The sequence below is a fragment of the Podarcis pityusensis genome (assembly GCF_964106645.2).
Source record: "Podarcis pityusensis genome assembly, chromosome: Z".
Taxonomy (NCBI): domain Eukaryota; kingdom Metazoa; phylum Chordata; class Lepidosauria; order Squamata; family Lacertidae; genus Podarcis; species Podarcis pityusensis.
The window spans coordinates 17,969,708-17,989,014 of NC_138044.1; the positions used below are offsets into that span (position 1 = coordinate 17,969,708).

General features: G+C 44.4%; 1 long non-coding RNA gene across 1 annotated transcript in view; it reads left to right on the forward strand.

Moving 5' to 3' along the window:
- LOC308468092 overlaps nt 1-13,855 on the forward strand; it is a 37,392-nt gene extending 23,537 nt beyond the window's left edge. Inside the window, exons 3-4 of the long non-coding RNA XR_013981465.1 lie at nt 4,350-4,412; nt 13,749-13,855. This is a non-coding gene — a long non-coding RNA (uncharacterized lncRNA). The remainder of the gene's footprint in view (nt 1-4,349; nt 4,413-13,748) is intronic.
- Nucleotides 13,856-19,307: the final 5,452 nt, after the last annotated feature.

A 19,307-nucleotide genomic window follows, 5' to 3' on the forward strand; every position in this document is an offset into this window, starting at 1 on the left:
AAGGTGTTGTACGATAAAAGGCAGCTTGGAACGACCTCAATCATAAGGAAATAAGAAGTACTTGCTGGATCATTCTCAGAGTAGGTAGCCAGATTCCCCAATAGGAAGCCCACAAGGAGGAGCCAAGTGCAAGAGCCCTCTCCTTTCCCGTGGTTTCCAGCTACTGGTATTCAGAAGCATTTACTGTCTTTGACTGTGGAGGCAAAGCGTAGCCACTGTGGCTGGTAACCATTTATAGACCTCTCCTCCATGAATCTCTCCAGTGTCTTCTTAAAAATCATCCCAATTGGTGGCCATCACTGCCTCCTGTGGGAGTGAGTTCCACAGTTTAACTATACATTGCATGGAGTAGGACTTTATCCACCGGCAATCTTCCAACATTCAGCTGCATTGAATGTCCGTGAGTTCTATTGTTGGGAGTGAGAGAAGAATTCCCTTCTCTATCCACTTTCTACATACCTGGCATAATTTTATAAATTTCTAACTTGTTGTCTTGTCCTCTCTCCAATGCCCCCCCCCCACCGCAAGTCCCAAACTCTGCAAGATTTGTGCAGTTGCTCCATCCCCTTGATCATTTTGATTACCCTTTTCTAACTCTACAATATCCTTTTTGAGGTGAGGTCACCAGACATTTACACAGTTAATAAACAAATAGCTAATAATTGGGGGGGGGGGATGTTTAGGCAAGCGTACCCAGATATGTAATTTGATTTCATAATGAACATTTTTAACTGCTGGTTTTATTTTTGTTTTTATCCTTCTTTTTAGACCAGCTTGCTTTTGGTTACTGGAAAGAAAACCATGGTGCCCATCAGATGTAGATATTGCATTTCAGCAGCCTTAACAAACTATAGTTCCCAGGATTCTTTGTGGGAATCCATGGCTGTTTAAAGTGGCATGGCACTGCTTCAAATGTATAGTGCGGATTGTTCGAGAGGGGCAAATTGGGTCAGTTCACTTAAAAATGGGAACCAGGTGAAATTCTTCCCAAGCCTAGCCTAGCGAGAGATGTTCTGCCTCGCAGGTTGCATCAGAACAATCTAACGAATCTGCCAGCTCTCTCTTTCCCTGCCTCTAGATCATAATGCTTTTTCTCATGCTCTCCACTAGCAGATAAAAAACGTCAGCCAACTGTAGTCATCAGCTCTTTATAGGATCAAGCCCTCGCTCGCACTGCAGGAAAATCTCCCCCCCCCCCCAGTTTATTAATTTGGTTTGCGACAATCTGCTCTCCATGTGTTTGACTGGAGATGGCTTTGTTATTCTGGCAAGCCTGTTGACAACTGCAGTGCATTGAAGCCACAACCCCCCACCCCTTTAGCTGCTATTTTTTTTCTGGATCCCAGTCTTCTGTTCAAACTTCCGGAGAACAGGATGCCACACTGAGATACAGCCAGGAATGTCCAGCGTGTGTTTTTAATCCATAAACGGTTTTTTTGAGTTGGGAAATGTAAACCAAACAGGGTGTTATCCAGTGTTGGTCCTACTAATATCAGTAGACCCACTGAAATTGACAATACATTTCTAACCTAGCTGCAATTATTTCAGTAGGCGTGTTTATTGCCTTGCAGGCGATTGCGTCATATGGGCATTTGCAAAAATTCTCTCTGGGAATAATATATTATATCCCAACTAAGTTTTACTCAGGAGTATATCCACTGAAATTAATGGACCTAAGGTAGTTGTGTCCATTAATTCTGTATCACACCAAGTAGAAGCAAGGAGCCCCACTTCAGATGGTGGTCTTTGAATGCATAAAGGGCTACGGGGATAGGAGGTGGAGCAAGCACACTTGTCTCCATACACACCCTTTTGCGTGTGGAATTTCCTGTTTATGATGATAGAAATTGTGCTGCAATTGGGAAGAACAGTCGCTAATAAATAAAAGATGGTGTAAACTAGGGCTGTGCTCTTGCACACGCAGAGCTCAGTGGCAGAACATCTGCTTGGCATGCAGAAGGTCCCGGCTTCAACCCCCTATGGCATCTCCAGTAGGGCTGGGAATGTCCCCTCCTTGAAACTGCAGAGAGGTATTTCCAAGGAGCGTAGACAGCACTGAGTTAGATGGACCAGTGGTCTGACTCAGTAGAAGACAGCTTTCCTTTGTTCCTATTGATGTCAGCCCTATATTTAGAACTGTGGAGACTAGAGACAGTAATGCTTCCGAATCCAAGTTGCTGGAAGCCATAGGAGAGGATAGTGCTCTTGTGCTCAGATCCTGCTTGCTGGTTTCCCATAATCAGCATTTGGGTGACTATGGTGAAAACAGGATGCTGGACTAAAGGTAAAGGGACCCCTGACCATTAGGTCCAGTCCTGGCCGACTCTGGGGTTGTGGCGCTCATCTCGCTTTATTGGCTGAGGGAGCCGGCGTACAGCTTCCGGGTCATGTGGCCAGCATGACTAAGCCGCTTCTGGCGAACCAGAGCAGCGCACGGAAACACCGTTTCCCTTCCCGCCAGAGCGGTACCTATTTATCTACTTGCACTTTGACGTGCTTTCGAACTGCTAGGTTGGCAGGAGCAGGGACTGAGCAACGGGAGCTCACCCCGTCGCAGGGATTCGAACCGCTGACCTTCTGATCGGCAAGTCCTAGGCTCTGTGGTTTAACCCACAGCGCCACCCACGTCCCTGGTTTCCCATAATAGGCATTTGGGTGACTATGGTGAAAACAGGATGCTGGACTAGACAGCCCATTAGCCTGACCCAGCAGAGCTTTTGCTATGGAGGCCTATTGTGACACCAGAACCTTCATGATCAAGGTCAGCCTACCTTTGAATACCAGATAATGGGGAACAAAAAACAGAGAATATTTTTTGTGTGCTCGTGTCCTGCTTGTGGGTTTCTCATTTGGGGCATCTGGTTGGCCACTGTGAAAACAGGATGCTCGTCTTAGATGGGCTAGCAGGCTCTCCTTCGTATCTGTCTTCCTCGTCTGCTCCCTCCCCCCCCCCCGGTATAACTTCTTAGTTGGAGAGCAACTTAGGCTCAGCTTGAGCCATACTGTTCCTGGATGAGATGTTTTGCTGGAAAGAAGTGGGTCTCTTCTGGCAAATTTTGGAGTCTGATCATTGAAGACCGTGATGTCGACCCTGGAGGAGTCGAGCAGACTTTGAACTCTTCTCTGAGGACGTACCCCACCTTCATATCTCACCTACGTCAGGATTACCTCATGTTCATAAGTTTAGGAATTTCCAGTCAGCCCTGCCAAGCTGTTCAGCTGCTGCATTAAAAGTTTTCACCTTTCTTTGGACTGTACTTTGCCCCTTCCCCATTCATTCTTTCTTCCTGTCATTCCTTTTCCACCAGGTGGTAAGAATGAAATCTGGTGCAAGTTGCACTGTCTGTGGCTGGCTGCTGTGAGGGCAGAATCATAGAATCACAGAACTGTGGAATTTGAAGGGACCCCAAGGGTCATCTAGTCCAATCCCTTGCAATGCAGGAAACACAGCTAATGGAAATGACTAATCACAGGGTGGAGACATTGGAAGCTGTCGTGCACCAAGTCAGATCCTTGGTGCAGCCAGTTGAGCACTGTCTATGTTGACTGGAAGCACCTCTGCGGGATTTCAGGCAGAGGATATTCCCAACTGTACTTGGGGATGTGAGATTCTAATCCTCATTTGTTTAAAACAAAGGGCTGAAGTAAATAAGAATATAAGAAGCTGTCTTTATTGCAAGTCAGCCCTTTGGTCCATCTAACTCTGTATTGTCTACACTGACTGGCAGGCGCTTTCCAGAATTTCAAACCGGGGTCTCTCTTAGTCCTGTCTGGAGTTACTAGGGATTGAAGCTGGGACCTTCTGCGTGCAAAGCAAATGCTCTACTGCTGAGCGATGTCCTTTCCTGTTATGTACAGTGGTACCTCGGGTTACATATGCTTCAGCTTACATACGCTTCAGGTTACACACTCTGCTAACCCTGAAATAGTGCTTCACGTTAAGAACTTTGCTTCAGGATGAGAACAGAAATCGTGCTCCGGCGGCGCGGCAGCAGCAGGAGGCCCCATTAGCTAAAGTGGTGCTTCAGGTTAAGAACAGTTTCAGGTTAAGAATGGACCTCCGGAACGAATTAAGTACTTAACCCGAGGTACCACTGTACTAAGCTTGGATCCTAAAACAATTGGCAGGTAGGATCCTAGAATGCCTTTTTAAATACGGGGGAGGGGGGTTTCTGTTGTCATTGCTATTAAAACGGAGGAACATTCTGGCCCTCAATTCCCCCACTGGCATTCTGAACTGATTCAACCCAGAAACAGTTTTACCAGCTCATTCTGTGAAATACGGAATAAATTTGCTTTCTCTGTAACCTCAGACACACAGAGAGTATTTTCTTCTACTTCTTGGACAGGTGCTCCATAGGAACAAGATGCCAACTGCGTTGGGCTATGTATGAGTTGCAGGAATGAATGAGGTCAGTGGAGCAAAACTAGCCAGCCTGCATTTTCCCAGTTGCTCATGTGCTCAGCCTACTTCTCTCCTCCCAACTTTGCCCAAGACCTTAGCAGGGACATGTTCTCATGGTGGTCCATAAAACCAATGGAAAACTTGAGCCTTGATACTCATCAGGCTGCCCAAACTCCCCCGCTTCCCTCAATATAGGAAGTCGCTCATTTGGCGCCTTCCAGGATTGCGTTACATCTGTGTTTCTAGCTTTCCAAAGACTTCAGTGGAATGGAAGTCTACTTTGGCCCACTGAAGAGCAGAAGATAAGAAGAGCGCTGCTGAATCAGGCCAATGGCCCATCTGGTCCAGCATCCTGTTCTCACAGTGACTGAGCAAATGGCCATTATGGGAAGCCCACTCAATGATTTTGGTATAACATAAGATTAATAACCAGAAAGCAAAAATGTTACTAAAGAGTATGACAACAGAAAAAGCAGGGTTTCAAATCTGAAAAAATAAAATACTTGGGTATTACTACGACAAATATGAATTGCATGTTGTTTCAAATTAACTATGTTAAAACATGGGCTGAAATAAAAACAAGGTATGTCAAGATGGGAGGTGCTAGAACTGTAATTATTGAGTAGAATCTCAGTGATAAAGATGAATGTTTTGCCAAGAATGATTTTTTTTATTTCAAACAATACCTATTTTGACCAATGATTTACCATTTAAACAATGGCAAAAAGATGTATCTAACTCTCTATGGCGGGGGTGGGGGGTGGGATTAAAGTATTGAACAATGCAAAGGAAAGGGGAGAAAGGGGTTTACCTGACTTGAAACTGTGCTTTGCGGCTTGTTGCTTAGTGTGGATGAAGGAGAGGAATAGGAAACTTGATTCAAGGTTTGGATGCCATGGATATTTGTGTTATGATAAAGTCAAAGTTAATGTGGATTTTAAAAATCAAATTAATACACATGCCATAGAACTTGGAATAGATATAAACCTAGGTTGTGTGCTCTTACAAATTTCACCACAAAAAGCTTTTCACACCAAAGAGAAATGGTTAACTCACTGGCTGAGGAAGAGGAGTGCGGGGGGGAGCGCACCATCCCCGGCAGTGTGATCTTGGTGGGGTGCTATCACGGCTGCCCCCTCGCCTGCACTGGCCACCATGCCCCTGCAGGCAGCACACCACACCCCCAGGATGCGCACCATGCCCCTACAGGCAGCATGTCGCGCACCAGCCCTGCCCCCACCTGCTCTCCGCCCCCTGGTGCCAGAGCATGAAGTTCCACCACTGGGTTAACTTATCAAGAGTTATTAGAGTGGAGTCAAGGAGATTATAACATCAAAACAAGGGAACAGTTAACAGTGGAATGTGATAGTTTCCAATGGTTTTCTCATTTACAACTAACACAGAGATTTTAGTTGGATGAAAAGAATTTTGGCACAGAACAAAAAAAAAGATTTTGAAATACAATCGTGTACAGATGATGAGCACGTTATAAACTTATTGAAATTTGAAATACAAGAAGAACAAGTTAAAGAATGCATGATTAAATGGGCAAAAAAACCAACCTGGTTATAATATGGAACAGTGGGAACATATATGGATTAAAGGGTTTAAATACGTATTATGTTATGATCTAAAATTTTTACAAAATGATGTATCATTGGCACCTAACTCCCAAGAAGTTATTTAGAATGTATTAAAATTTTCCAAATGTATGTTGGAAGTGTAAAGAACATGAAGGGATGTTTTATCGTGCATGGTGGACATGTAAAAAAGCTAAAAAATATTGGATACAAATACATACACTGATACAGAAGATTTTGAAGGTTAATGTTCAATTGAAACCAGAGCTCTTCCTGCTGGGATTTATGAATATACAATTAGAACAAGACAACGAAACATTTCAGTACATGATCACTGCAGTGAGACTTTTATATGCACAAAGATGGAAAGATTCTTCATTACGTATCATGGAGGAATGGTTATTAAAATTATTCAACTTAGCTGTGATTGCAAAGTTGATGTGTTTATTCAGAGAAAATTCACTATCAATATTTACTAAAGATTGGAAACTCTTTATATATCTCTAGCTTGAAAAAGAAAATGAACTTATTCTATCTGGGTTTAAGGATTGAAGAAAATATTGGTTTATAGATAGTGGAAATGTTGGGTGTTATCTTGAAGTAGATGCTTTGAATTATTTTCTAAGAAACAAAAGCTCCCCTCCCCTTTCCTTTTCTTCTATTTGGTTTTTTTATTATTTAAAAAATGGTTTAGTTATTTAGCTTTTAAAAAAAGATATTGGGTATTTGATATTCTTTTTCAAACTTTAATTATATATATATAAAGGAAGCCCACAAGCAGAACCTGAGCACAACAGCAATACTCCCCCCTACTGCTGTTTCCAGCAACTGATATTCAGAAGCATTTCTGCCTCTGACTGTGGAGGCAGAGCACAGCCACCTTGGCTAGTAGACCTAAATAGCCTTATCTTCCATGAGAGAGGTTGAGAAGTAGAGGCTTTCTTGGTTATGCACAGAATGGTCATCTTGCAAAAAGCAGTCCTCTGCTTGGAGCAGTTTCTGGACCAAGGCTGGGTACACACCAGACATCTAAAGCACATTACTTCCCCCCAAATCCTGAGAACTGTAGTTTGTTAAGGGAGCTGAGAATTATATCCTGGGAGGGGTAAACTATGGTTCCCATAATGTTTTGGGGTAAGCTATGTGATCCTGTCTTCACCGTGGCCAACCCCGTGTGCATTATGTGAAACCCACAAGCAGGACCCAAACACAACAACTACTCTGGGCGGCTTCCAACAGAATATTAAAAACTCGATAAAACATCAAACATTAAAAACTTCCCTAAACAGGGCTGCTTTCAGATGTCTTCTGAAAGTCATAGTTGTTTATTTCCTTGACATCTGATGGGAGGGAGTTCCACAGGGCGGGCCCCACTACCTGCCTGGTTCCCTGCAACCTCACTTCTCGCAGTGAGGGAACCACCAGAAGGCCCTCGGAGCTGGACCTCAGTGTGCGGGCAGAATGATGGGGGTGGAGATGCTCCTTCAGGTTTACTGAGCCAAGGCCATTTAGAGCTTTAAAGGTCAGTATCAACACTTTGAATTGTGCTCGGAAACTGGGAGCCAATGTAGGTCTCTCAGGACCGGTGTTATATGGTCTCTGCGGCCACTCCCAATCACCAGTCTAGCTGCCACATTCTAAATTAGTTGTAGTTTCCGAGTCACCTTCAAAGGTAGCCCCACATAGAGCACATTGCAGTAGTCCAAGCGGGAGATAACTAGAGCATGCACCACTCTGCCGAGACAGTCTGCGGGCAGGGAGGGTCTCAGCCTGCATGCCAGATGGAGCTGATAAACAGCTGCCCTGGACACAGAATTGACTTGTGCCTTCATGGACAGCGGTGAGTCCAAAATGACTCCCAGGCTGCACACCTGGTCCTTCAGGGTGACAGTTGCCCTATTCAGAACCAGGGAGTCCTCCACACCTGCGTGCCCCCTGTCCCCCTAAAACAGTACTTCTGTCTTGTCAGGATTCAACCTCAATCTGTTAGCCGCCATCCATCCTCCAACCGCCTCCAGGCACTCACACAGGACCTTCACTGCCCTCACTGGTTCTGATTTAAAAGAGAGGTAGAGCTGGGTATCTTCTGCATATTGATGAACACCCAGCCCAAACCCCCTGATGATCTCTTTCAGCAGCTTCACATGGATGTTAAAAAGCATGGGGGAGAGGATGGAACCACAAGTGAGAGCCCAGGGGTCTGAACCCCCCCCCCCCTTTCTGGACATGGCCCGGGAGAAAGGAGCTGGACCACTGTATAACAGTGCCCCCAGCTCCCAGCCCCTCTAGACGGTCCAAAAGGATGCCATGATTGATGGTATCAAAGGCTGCTGAGAGCTCTCCCCACTCCTTCAGTATTATTTAGAAGCACTGCTGCCTCCCAACTGTGGAGGCAACCTTCCCTGGTGAATATGTGGACTGAATCTGGGACCTACTTCATGCAAAACACGTTCTCTACACTCAGCTATGCCCCTAAACACTCTGCAGGTTATCTATACTTTGCTATTTCCCTAAACATAAAGTCAGATTCTAGTCATCATAAAAGTTCTGAAAATGGGCTGGATACTGTATCCATAAATTAAATAGGAACGTAGGAATCTTCCTTATCAGATTATTGGTCCATCTAGTTCAATACTGCATACACTGATTTGCAGTATAAGGAAACCCTCCCTGTGCCTTTACTCTATTCATGTGGTATGAATCTGAGTATGATTTTGCCTCGGATTTTGAAAATCTTCAAGCCAGCATCACTGTGGAGAATATTACTAAGAGGAGAAAATAATAACCATCCATGCAGACAGTACCCAGTCAATGGAAGAATTAATCTTTCCGCCCACTTCTTAGCTGGTTCAACATTCCCCTGTGGAATAACCAACAGAATACGAAGACAGTTACTTACACTTTCCAGTTTTTTTGGACCTCCTTTTTTGCAACACACAGGCCCCACCCCCAAATTGCTCTGTAATAATGAAGAAATCTATTTCCAGTAGCTGAACTCACTCCGGACTCTCCTGGGATTAATCAAGTATCCTCACATTTCTGAGAAGTCTGTTTTCTGTCTGAGGAGGAACCTTGGCTTGGCAGCTGCCAGATAAATCTGCTAAAATATACCACAGGATTGAAGCACACTTTGCTGGGCTTTTTCTTTTTTTGTAATAAAAAGGAAAGGCACAGACTATTCTTGGTGTCTTTAAAAAAAAATCAAATAGGATTAGGAAAATAAGAAATTAGCATACAGATTTAAGCCCGTGATTTGGGACTCTCAGAATGAAATGTGTTGGAGCTCATATAATAATGGAATTGTACAGTTGGGAAGGAACCCAAAGGTCAACCCCAATGCAGGAACCACAGCTAAAGATTCCCAGATGGATGGCAGCCCAATCTCTGTTTAAAAACTTCCAGCAAAGGAGAGTCCATCACCTTCCAAGGGAGTCTATTCTACTGTTGAATGGATCTTACTGTCAGAAAATCATTCCTAATGTTTAGTCAGAATCTCCTTTCTTGTAACTTGAAACTATTGGTTCGGGTCCTGCCCTCCAGAGCAGGAAAAAACAAGCTTGCTCCATCTTCCATGGGACAGCTCTTGAGATATTTGAAGATGCCTATCAGGTCTCCTCTACTCCAGACTAAACATTCCTTCAGCCTTTCCTCACAAGGCTTGGGCTTCCAGACCCTTGATCATCTTGGTCGCCCTCCTCTGCACACATTCCAGGACAAGCTACATGTTATATTTAATGAAAAACTTGCAACCAAAATGATTTTTTATTATTATTATTTTTGTGGTGGTGGGAAACTCCCCTGTGAGAAAGGGTACAAAGTTCAGGGCTTTTTAGTTTAGAGAAAGGGCACGCAAGAGACAACAAGGTCAACCTTTATAAAATTATGCACGGCATGCAGAGAATGAACAGAGAAAGGTTCTTCTCCCTCTCTCATAACACCAAGACTCATGGAAATCTAATGAAGCTCAACATTGGAAGATTAAAGGCAGAAAAGAAAGTCCTCCTTCACCCAAACTATTGAACTTCCCCCTCTAAGATGCAGTGGTGACCAACAACTTGGATGGGTTTAAAAGATTATTGGACATATATCAATGGCTATTAGCCACAATGACTATGGTTCTGTATTCACTGCCAGAGGCATTATGTTGCTGAACACAAACTGCTGGAAACTACAGGAGGGGAGAGCTGCTGTTGCTCTTGGGTCCTGCTTGTGGGCTTCCCACTGGGGCATCTTGGGGACCATTTTGATATTGGACTAGATGGGCATTCGTTCCAATCCTGCAGACTCTTCTTATGACTTCCACTGAATCAGATCATTGGTTGCGAATTGCTTGGCAGTTTCAAGCAGGAAGTCAGTCCCAGCCATTACTGGGGATGCCAGAGATTGACGCTGGGGCCTTCAACCCGCAAAACAGATGCTCTACAACTGGCTGCAAACCTTCCCCTAAAAATAAAGTAAAACCGTAGTCCTCATGGTTCCAAGGCTCTAGCATTCCTTCCTCACCAAGGAAACCCAAACTTCCTCTTGCATTCCCTCCATATCTCTTGTGCATAATGGAATGCCCCAGGACATGAAAGACCCTCCCCTGCCATCTTCCTCTAGCAACAATCTTCATCCAACATCACAGCACTTATGGTAAGATGTATGAATACCCCTCAGACAATCAATGCCCTATTCGATTTAATTGCAATGTTCAAAGCATGTTGCCTTGTTGTATGTGGGACAATTGACATAGTGACATTTTCTTCCTGCCCAGGGAACAGCAATGAAAGACAGTCTCGGAGTCGTGAAGGGAAAGCAGTCCCTACTGATAGAGCAACAAGGCTGGTTTTGTAGGAATGGTAACTATAGATCAAGCGTTCGTTTTGCTTTTCCAATCTTGCCCTTGTAATGGGAATGTGGAGGGACATGGAGGAGCACTGTGCTCTCAGATGTCCAGATTCCAACTGGCAATCAATTGGCAATGGATATTCTTTAACCTTGATATGCAGCTCAAAAGTATTGCGTTTGGTACACCTGCATAAATCCCCAGAAAAACACACTGCAGAATGTTGCTGTCACTTCAGTGCTGTTTAGAGATGGATAAATCTCTCTTATTTTCCAATTTATCCAGTCTTAAATTCAGTTTTTCACATTTCTGTAGCAATTTATTATTTAAAAAAGAAACTTTTCTCATAGTAAACACAATTTTGTATGCAGTTCTGGCTAATTTACATATTTTTTGCAGTGTGGTGTAGTAAGAGGAATAGACTCGTAATCTGGTGAACTGGGTTCGCGTCTCCGCTCCTCCACATGCAGCTGCTGGGTGACCTTGGGCTAGTCACACTTCTCTGAAGTCTCTCAGCCCCACTCACCTCACAGAGTGTTCGTTGTGGGGGAGGAAGGGAAAGGAGAATGTTAGCCGCTTTGAGATTCCTTCGGGTAGTGATAAAGCGGGATATCAAATCCAAACTCTTCTTCTCTGGTCTCTGGTCAGACCTCACCTGGAGTACTGTGTCCAGTTCTGGGCACCACAGTTCAAGAAGGACACTGACAAACTGGAATGTGTCCAGAGGAGGGCAACCAAAATGGTCAAAGGCCTGGAAACGATGCCTTATGAGGAACGGCTAAGGGAGCTGGGCATGTTTAGCCTGGAGAAGAGGAGGTTAAGGGGTGATATGATAGCCATGTTCAAATATATAAAAGGATGTCACATAGAGGAGGGAGAAAGGTTGTTTTCTGCTGCTCCAGAGAAGCGGACACGGAGCAATGGATCCAAACTACAAGAAAGAAGATTCCACCTAAACATTAGGAAGAACTTCCTGACAGTAAGAGCTGTTCGACAGTGGAATTTGCTGCCAGGGAGTGTGGTGGAGTCTCCTTCTTTGGAGGTCTTTAAGCAGAGGCTTGACAACCATACGTCAGGAGTGCTCTGATGGTGTTTCCTGCTTGGCAGGGGGTTGGACTCGATGGCCCTTGTGGTCTCTTCCAACTCTATGATTCTATGATTCTTCTTCTTCTTCAAATGCAATGCATTTTTATAACTTATTTTCACCGATATCTGCGGATTTTATGTCCATTTCCACCTACCATATGCATTCTTGATTGGAGATCTCCATTGCGAAATTCAGAGAAGTGTGAATCTTGAAGGATTTGCTTATTCTATGATTTGCTTATTAGTTTGATCATAATTAGTCTTTTCTCATTCAAATGCAAACAATTTCTCCTCTAGTGCTGTTAGGCACCCTTTTTCTTCTCTTTGGTTGCTGCTCCTGCATCTTGACACCGATTTCCTTCTTCTCTATTCACAGGCCTTAGAAATCATCACCCACATGGACTATTGTCTGTGGGGACACACACACACACACATTGATTATGAACATGCAAAGCTGGTTAAGGAAAGCCATGATAGAGATGTAAAATTATGTGTGGCATAGAGAAAGTGGATAGAGAAAAGTTTTTCTTCTACTCTCATATCACTGAGAACAGAAAAATCTCTACTAAAGCATCCATGACAGATGGCCATCCAGCCTCTGCTTAGAAACCTCCAAGGATGGAGAGTCCACCACCTTCCGAGGGAGTCCACTCCACTGTTGAATATCTCTTACTGTCAGAAAGTTCTTCCTGATGTTTGGTTGGAATCTCTTTTCTTGTGACTCGAATCCATCCAGAGCAGGAGAAAACAAGCTTGTTCCATCTTCCATGGGACAGCACTTCAGATATTTGTTGACAGCTGGAGATTCAGCACAGATAAAAGAAAGACCTTCCTCACACAGCACATAGCTGAACTATGTGATGGCCACCAACTTGGATGGCTTTAAAAGAGGACTGGAGAGATACTAGCCACCATGGCTATGTTCTGCCTCCACAGTCAGAGGTAGCAATGCTTCTGAATGCCAGTTCCTAGAAACTGTAGGAGGGGAGAGGACTCTTGTGCTCGAAACCTGTTTGCTGGTTTCCCAAAGGCAACTGTTTAGCCACTGTGAGAACTGGATGATGGACTACCTGGACCATTGGCCTGACCCAGCAGGTCCTTTTTATGTTCTTATGTGCATGTCTGATCAAGAACTCATGGGGGGGACTGAGGGCCCCCAAAATTTTCAAAGAAGGGGCTGGGCCTCCTCAATATTAGGCCTTCTTGCAGCTGTGGCAGTGTTGGGAGACACTGTGCGGGTCAGTGTGACCTCACACCAGACACATTGGTCCCCACAGTGTCTCCCAATGCTGTGGGGAGCAGCACAGCTTAGCTAGGCTGCACTGATTCCTGCGATGTCTCCCGATGCTGCAGGGACCAGCACGAAGGCTGAACTGGCCTGCCCAGCATCGGGAGATATATGTGACAAGTGATGTCACATGTGTGCGCCAGGCTCCTTCAATCTTGGGGGGAACCCGGTTCCTGTATGGCTTATGCAGCTGGATCTACCAATAGCCTGACCTGGTATAAAGTCAACAGAGCTGCCAACATTTCTAATGACGGGCAGTGTTTGACAAATTCGGAGGGAATTCAGGTGGGATAGTAGCCTTCATAGATCTGGCATTTCAACAGAAATGGGGAAGTTAGACGTTCCAAGTGTTGCTGGACTACAACTCCCATCATCCCCGGACCTTTGGCCATGCTGGCTGGGGCTGATGGGAGTTGGAGTCCAGATAACCTCTGGAGGGCCACAAGTCCCCTCGCTTCCTGTGTTAGACAGATTGGAGTCATGGACTGTGGAAAAAATCTGTGCAGGGAAGTCGAGTGAAACATACCTCACCAGCCCCTCTTTCTCTCTCCCCCTTTTAAGGCCTGTTGTTGGAAACAGTGAACAGACAGAAGTTGGAGTTAGTCATGTTTGAGACCGCTTGGAAGCTGGATCCGATCCTTGGAGTGACTCACCCAAGCAAAACCACCACTTTGCTTAACATTCCTGTGTCGCCCTGCAAAGCCTCATTTGCTGCCTTTGTTACCGAGTCTCCTCTAAATGGAGGGGTCGTTTGCTTCGTTGCATTGTGATTTGTGAACCATCAGTGCCAACGGGGGCAGAGTGTAACATAAAATGCTTTTTTTAAAAAAGCCACAAAAATGAGAGGATTTGGAGCACTGCATAGTTCTTGGAAGAGGGAAACCTGTAATCTTGGGGCATCAAAGCTCCGACATGGGCTTCTCTTGGGGCTTGTTCTCATACAAACGGATTTTTTGAGTGAAGGAAGGGCTGACATATTCAGAAATTCTGATCTGAACTTGGTAGGCAACTTCTGCCTCTGAACTTTGGCTCTTTTTATATTCCTGCTTTATTTTTCAAAGGAAGATCACAACTGGGTATCAGACCCTCCAAGTGTCCCTATTTTTCAGGGACATCCCTGATTTAGAGAAGCTGTTCCGGTTTCTGATTTGAACCCAGAATGTCCCGCTTTTCCTTAGGATATCCGTATTTTCATTGGAGAAATGTTGGAGGGTATGGAGTTATCCAACCCCCAGGCCATCTTAAGGCAATCCTGTATGGGGAATATTTTTTTTTTAATGTTTAATGTTTTCTTATGTTTTTATATATGTTGGAAGCTGCCCGGAGTAGCTGGGGGAACCCAGTAAGATGTGTGGGGTATAACTAGTAAAATTATCGATAAGGAATGGCATGGCCCTATTTTCATCAGAGAAACATTGGAGGGTATGGGGTATGGGTGAATCTGTCAATCTTAAGTTTTCTCAGTCCCCCCCCCCCCAAATCATGGCATAAGAACATAAGAAGAGCCTGCTGAATCATCCCAATGGCCCATTTAGGCCAGCATTCTGTCCTCACAGTGGCTGACCAGATGCCCCAATGGGAAGACTGCAAGCAGTATCCAAGCACAATAACTTCTGCCCTCCTGTGGCTTCCAGAAACTGGTATTCAGAAGCTGCCTAAGCCAGTGGAAGTAGAACATAAGGAGAGCTCTGCTGGAACAGGCCAAAGGCCCATCTACTACATCATCGTGTTTTCCCAAGGGCTAACCAGATGCCCCAATGGGAAGCCTGCAAACTGGACATGAGTATAAGAGCGCTTTCCCCACTTGTGGTTCCCAACAACTGCTGTTCAGAAGCATACTCAGTGGATAAGAGTAGCCCTGCTTCTGCATCTGGCCAAATGCTTGTCTGGTCCAAAATCCAACCAAACACCTCTGGGAAGCTGGAATCCAGCTCTTCGTATGGATGGCTTTACAAGGGGATTTTAAAAATTCATGGATGATAAAGCTATCAATGGCTGCTAACCATGATGGGTGTTTGACCCCCATGGTTGGAGGCAGTAATGCTTCTGAATACTAGTTGCTGGAAATGGCAGGAGGGAAAAGTTGTTCTTGCATTCAAGTCCTGCTTGTGGGCTTCTTCCTACTGGGGCATCAGGTTGTCCACTGTAAGGACTAGATGGACCCCCTTCAGTCTGATCCAGCAGCCAGGCTCTTTTTGTGTTCTCCCTTCACTGTTGGAGGCAGGAAATGCCTCTGAATCCCAGTTACTGGGAATCCCAAGTGGGGAGAGTGCTGCTGCTGCATTCAGGTCCTCCTTTCTCATTGCAAAGGAGAGAAACTAGCAGGGCCTCTTTCCTCCACCACTGCCAAGGCAGCTTGTCTCTTACTTCAGTCTCTGTCATGTTCATTCATCTGCTCTGTTTGTAAGACAGTCTTGGAATTGACACTGCAAATGACTTTTCCAGCTGATTTGGGGCCATTTTTAATGTTTGACAGATGTGGACGGACTTTTTTTTTCCTGCCCCACCCCCTCTTTGTTTTCAACGGAGCTGGAACTGGTGATGTTTTTGTTCCAAAACTCCCTGGCCTTGCTGAGAGCCAGTTGCCAAGCTCAATCTGTTCCCTTGGTCGAGGGGAGGCTGCCAGCACAGCTTTGGAGATGCCTCGTTATTGATGAACCGCTGCTGTGCAGGACAGGAGGAGGGCTCAAAAGCGGTGCTGCGCAGAGATTTCTCCCACATTCCTCACTCCCTCTCTCCAGAATCATAAACTTTTAGGGTTGGGAGGGGATCCCAAGAGTCACCTAGTCCAACTCTTTGCAATGCAGGAATCCCACTTAAAGAATCTCTGACAGGTGACCATCCAAACTCTGCTTAAAAACCTCCTGTGAAGGAGAGTCCACCTTTTTCTCCTGACCAGGTAAGGTTATGTTTTCCTCCCTTCTCCCTTAACCCAGAGCTTGTGGACAGTCAATCAAGCTGAATGTGTTGGTAGATTCAGGACAGACAAAAAGTCCTTCTTCACACAGCAAATAGTTAAAACTGTAGAACTTACTCCAGCAGGAGGCAGTGATAGCCACCAACTTGGGTGGTTTTAAAATAGGATGAGACAGATTCAGGAGGAGGAGACGGCTATCAATGGCTATGCTGTGCCTCCACAGTTGGGGGCAGCAATGCTTTTGAATAGCAGTTGCTGGAAACTTCATGGGGGAAAGAGGGCTCTTGTGCTCAGATCCTGCTTGCAGTTTTCCCACAGGCATCAGGTTGGCCTCCATTAAAGTCATTCTGATTGGTGGCCATCACTGCCACCTGTGGGAATGAGTTCCACATTTTAACTCTGTGCTGCTTAAATTAGTCCTTCATTTTATCTGCCCTGAATCTTCCAACTTTCAGCTTCATTGAATGTCAACAAGTTCTAGTGTTATGAGAGAGGGAGGAAAATTTGTCTCTATCCTATGGATGGTACCTGACTCCCAGTAAATTAGTAGAAATGTATAAGTTGGAATCAGATACCTGCTGGAAATGTAAAAAGAGAAGGGGGGGTATCTTTTCCCATATGTGGTAGTCATGTAAAGTAGCAAAAGCTTTCTGGGATATGATTTATAATGAGTTGAAAAAACTGTTGAAGATAACTTTTGTTAAAAAAACCAGAAGCTTTTCTTTTAGGTATAATTGGTGGAGAGGTACCTTAAGAACAGAAAAATATATATTTAAGTATGCTACTGCGGCTGCCCGAATGCTTTATGCCTAGAGATGGAAAGAAGAAACATTTCCAATAAAGGAGGAATGGCATTTAAAATTGATGGAGTATGCAGAAATGGTGAAACTTACCAGAAGAATAAGAAACCAAGAAGAGAGACTTTTAAAAAAGGAATGGGGGAAATTTATTGACTGTTTGGAGATGTATTGTAAACAACCTAAAACATTAGCAGGATTGACATAAACATGTGCAGCAAGAAATAATTAAAAGGGAATACAAAGGGGAAATTATTAAATAGGCTAGAACTGGATATGCAATAACAAAAAGATATAAGCTAAGTAATCGCAGAAAGGAGGGGAGGGAAGTCGAGGGAAATGCAGATTGATTGTATAAAGACTTTGTTTATTCGTTAAAATATTTGTAAAATGAGGGAAAAAAGAAACAATAGTTCGTTAGTCGTCTTGGGGGCCCAGCTAACAATGTTACAAAGCAGTGTTTTAATGATACACTGTTTGTTTGTTAGACTGTACATAACTCAGAGATTTTTTGAAATATTAATCAGTATATTAATGCTTTTAAATAAAAAATACATGACAAAATTTGCCTCCCTCCACTTTCTCCATGCCAAGCATGATTTTATAAACTTCTATCATGTTGCCTCTTACTCAGCTTTTCTCTAAATTAAACACTTCAACTTTTCTGCACGGGGGAATCGTTCCATCTTGTCGATTATTTTGGTGGCCCTTTTCTGAACCTTTTCCAAGCCCACGTTTTCCTTTCAGATGTGAGGCAATCAGATGTGTGCACCGTGTTCAAAATGTAGTCACGCCATCATAGATTTGCATAACAACATTATAATATCAGCAGTTTTTGTTTGCAATTCCTTTCCTAATTATCTCTAGCATGGGATTTCCCTTTTTCATGACCACCGAACACTGGGTCAACATCAGGACATTTTCGCTTTTTACTATCTGTCTTGGACAGATTCTAATTCCATCTTTGGTGATTTACATTCTGCTCATCAAATGATTGCAGTTTCTCAGACAAGCGAAAGCTCATCCTGTGTGTCAAAATGAACAAAGAGATTTTCATTTGCTAAGTACAGTACTACTGAGTTGGAGGAAGGGGGGAAAAAAGACAAACCCTCCTAAAACATCAGAAAGCAAAGCTGTTGGCTAGTTTAAGAATTGCTATGTTAACAGACTCCTCTCTCTCTCCATCAAATTTCCAAGAGTTTCCCAAGAGCATTGACTTTATTTTCTTGCTTGTTCCTTAGCCATTAAAAAACAACCCAAAAAAATATTTAGGCTGCAGAATTGTATGGAAAGATTTGGAAGTCAGATTACAGTGCAGCCTTAAGACTCAGATATGAGGGAACAGAATCCAAATGATTATTTTTATTTTTTGCTTTAAGTAGCCTGGGCCAAAAATCCCTCCCACTTCTCCACCTCCTATCCATTCTCCAACAGTTAATGAGAGCGAGTGTTGCATAGTGATTAGAAGTGTCAGGATAGGACCTGGGAGGCCAGGGTTCAAATCCAGCACTTGGCCAAGAAGCTTACTGGGTGGCCTTGGGCCAGTCACTGCTTCTTAATTCAAACTACATTGCAGGGTTGCTGTGGGAATTAATTCAGGATGGGAAGAGCCATGTGCGCCACCTTGAGCTTCTTGGAGAAAATGGTGGGATATAAATGCAATAATAATAAATAATAAATGCAATAAATAATAAAATAAATTGCACATTTTCAAAGAGGAGGGAAAATTCTGGTGAAACCCCAGGGCTGCTGTGTGCAATAGAATTGCTGACCACGGACTCAGAAAGCTTACTTTCCCTTTGCCTCTCAACTACCTCCAGCCTGGTTAACACATTGAGCGTCTACACTCCCAGAATGTGCTCTGACCAAGGATTAGTTCTACAAGGAACTGGACCAGGCTGTCAGGAGGGTCCCAGAGTTGGGAACCATCACATATGGGACAACTGCCACTTTGATATTGACAGCATCAATGAGAACGGACAAAGGATCATAGCCTCTTTATCGCAAACACATTCTTCTCTATCAAGGCAAAACACTGAGTGTCCTAGAGACATCCAAGGTCAAGGCCACTGGCACCAGCCAGACTTGATTGTCACTAGGTAAAGAGGCAGCAGGCAGACCGTTTGGGCAGCGCAGGAGAGACACATGTCTTGGGCGCACTGCAGGCACCGCGGTGAGTTCTGCCCAGCATTTTGTCACCCCCCCTCAGTGGTGACACTCAGGGCAGACCGCACCCATAGCACCCCCCTTCCTCCATCCCTGCCCGTCAAATGTCAAAGAGAGAAAGAAGTACCGTATTTTTCACACCATAGGATGCACCGGACAATAGGACGCCCCTTGTTTTAGAGGGGGGAGAACAAGAAAAAAAAATTCTCCCCCTCTCTGCCCAGCGCCCCTTCAGCGAAG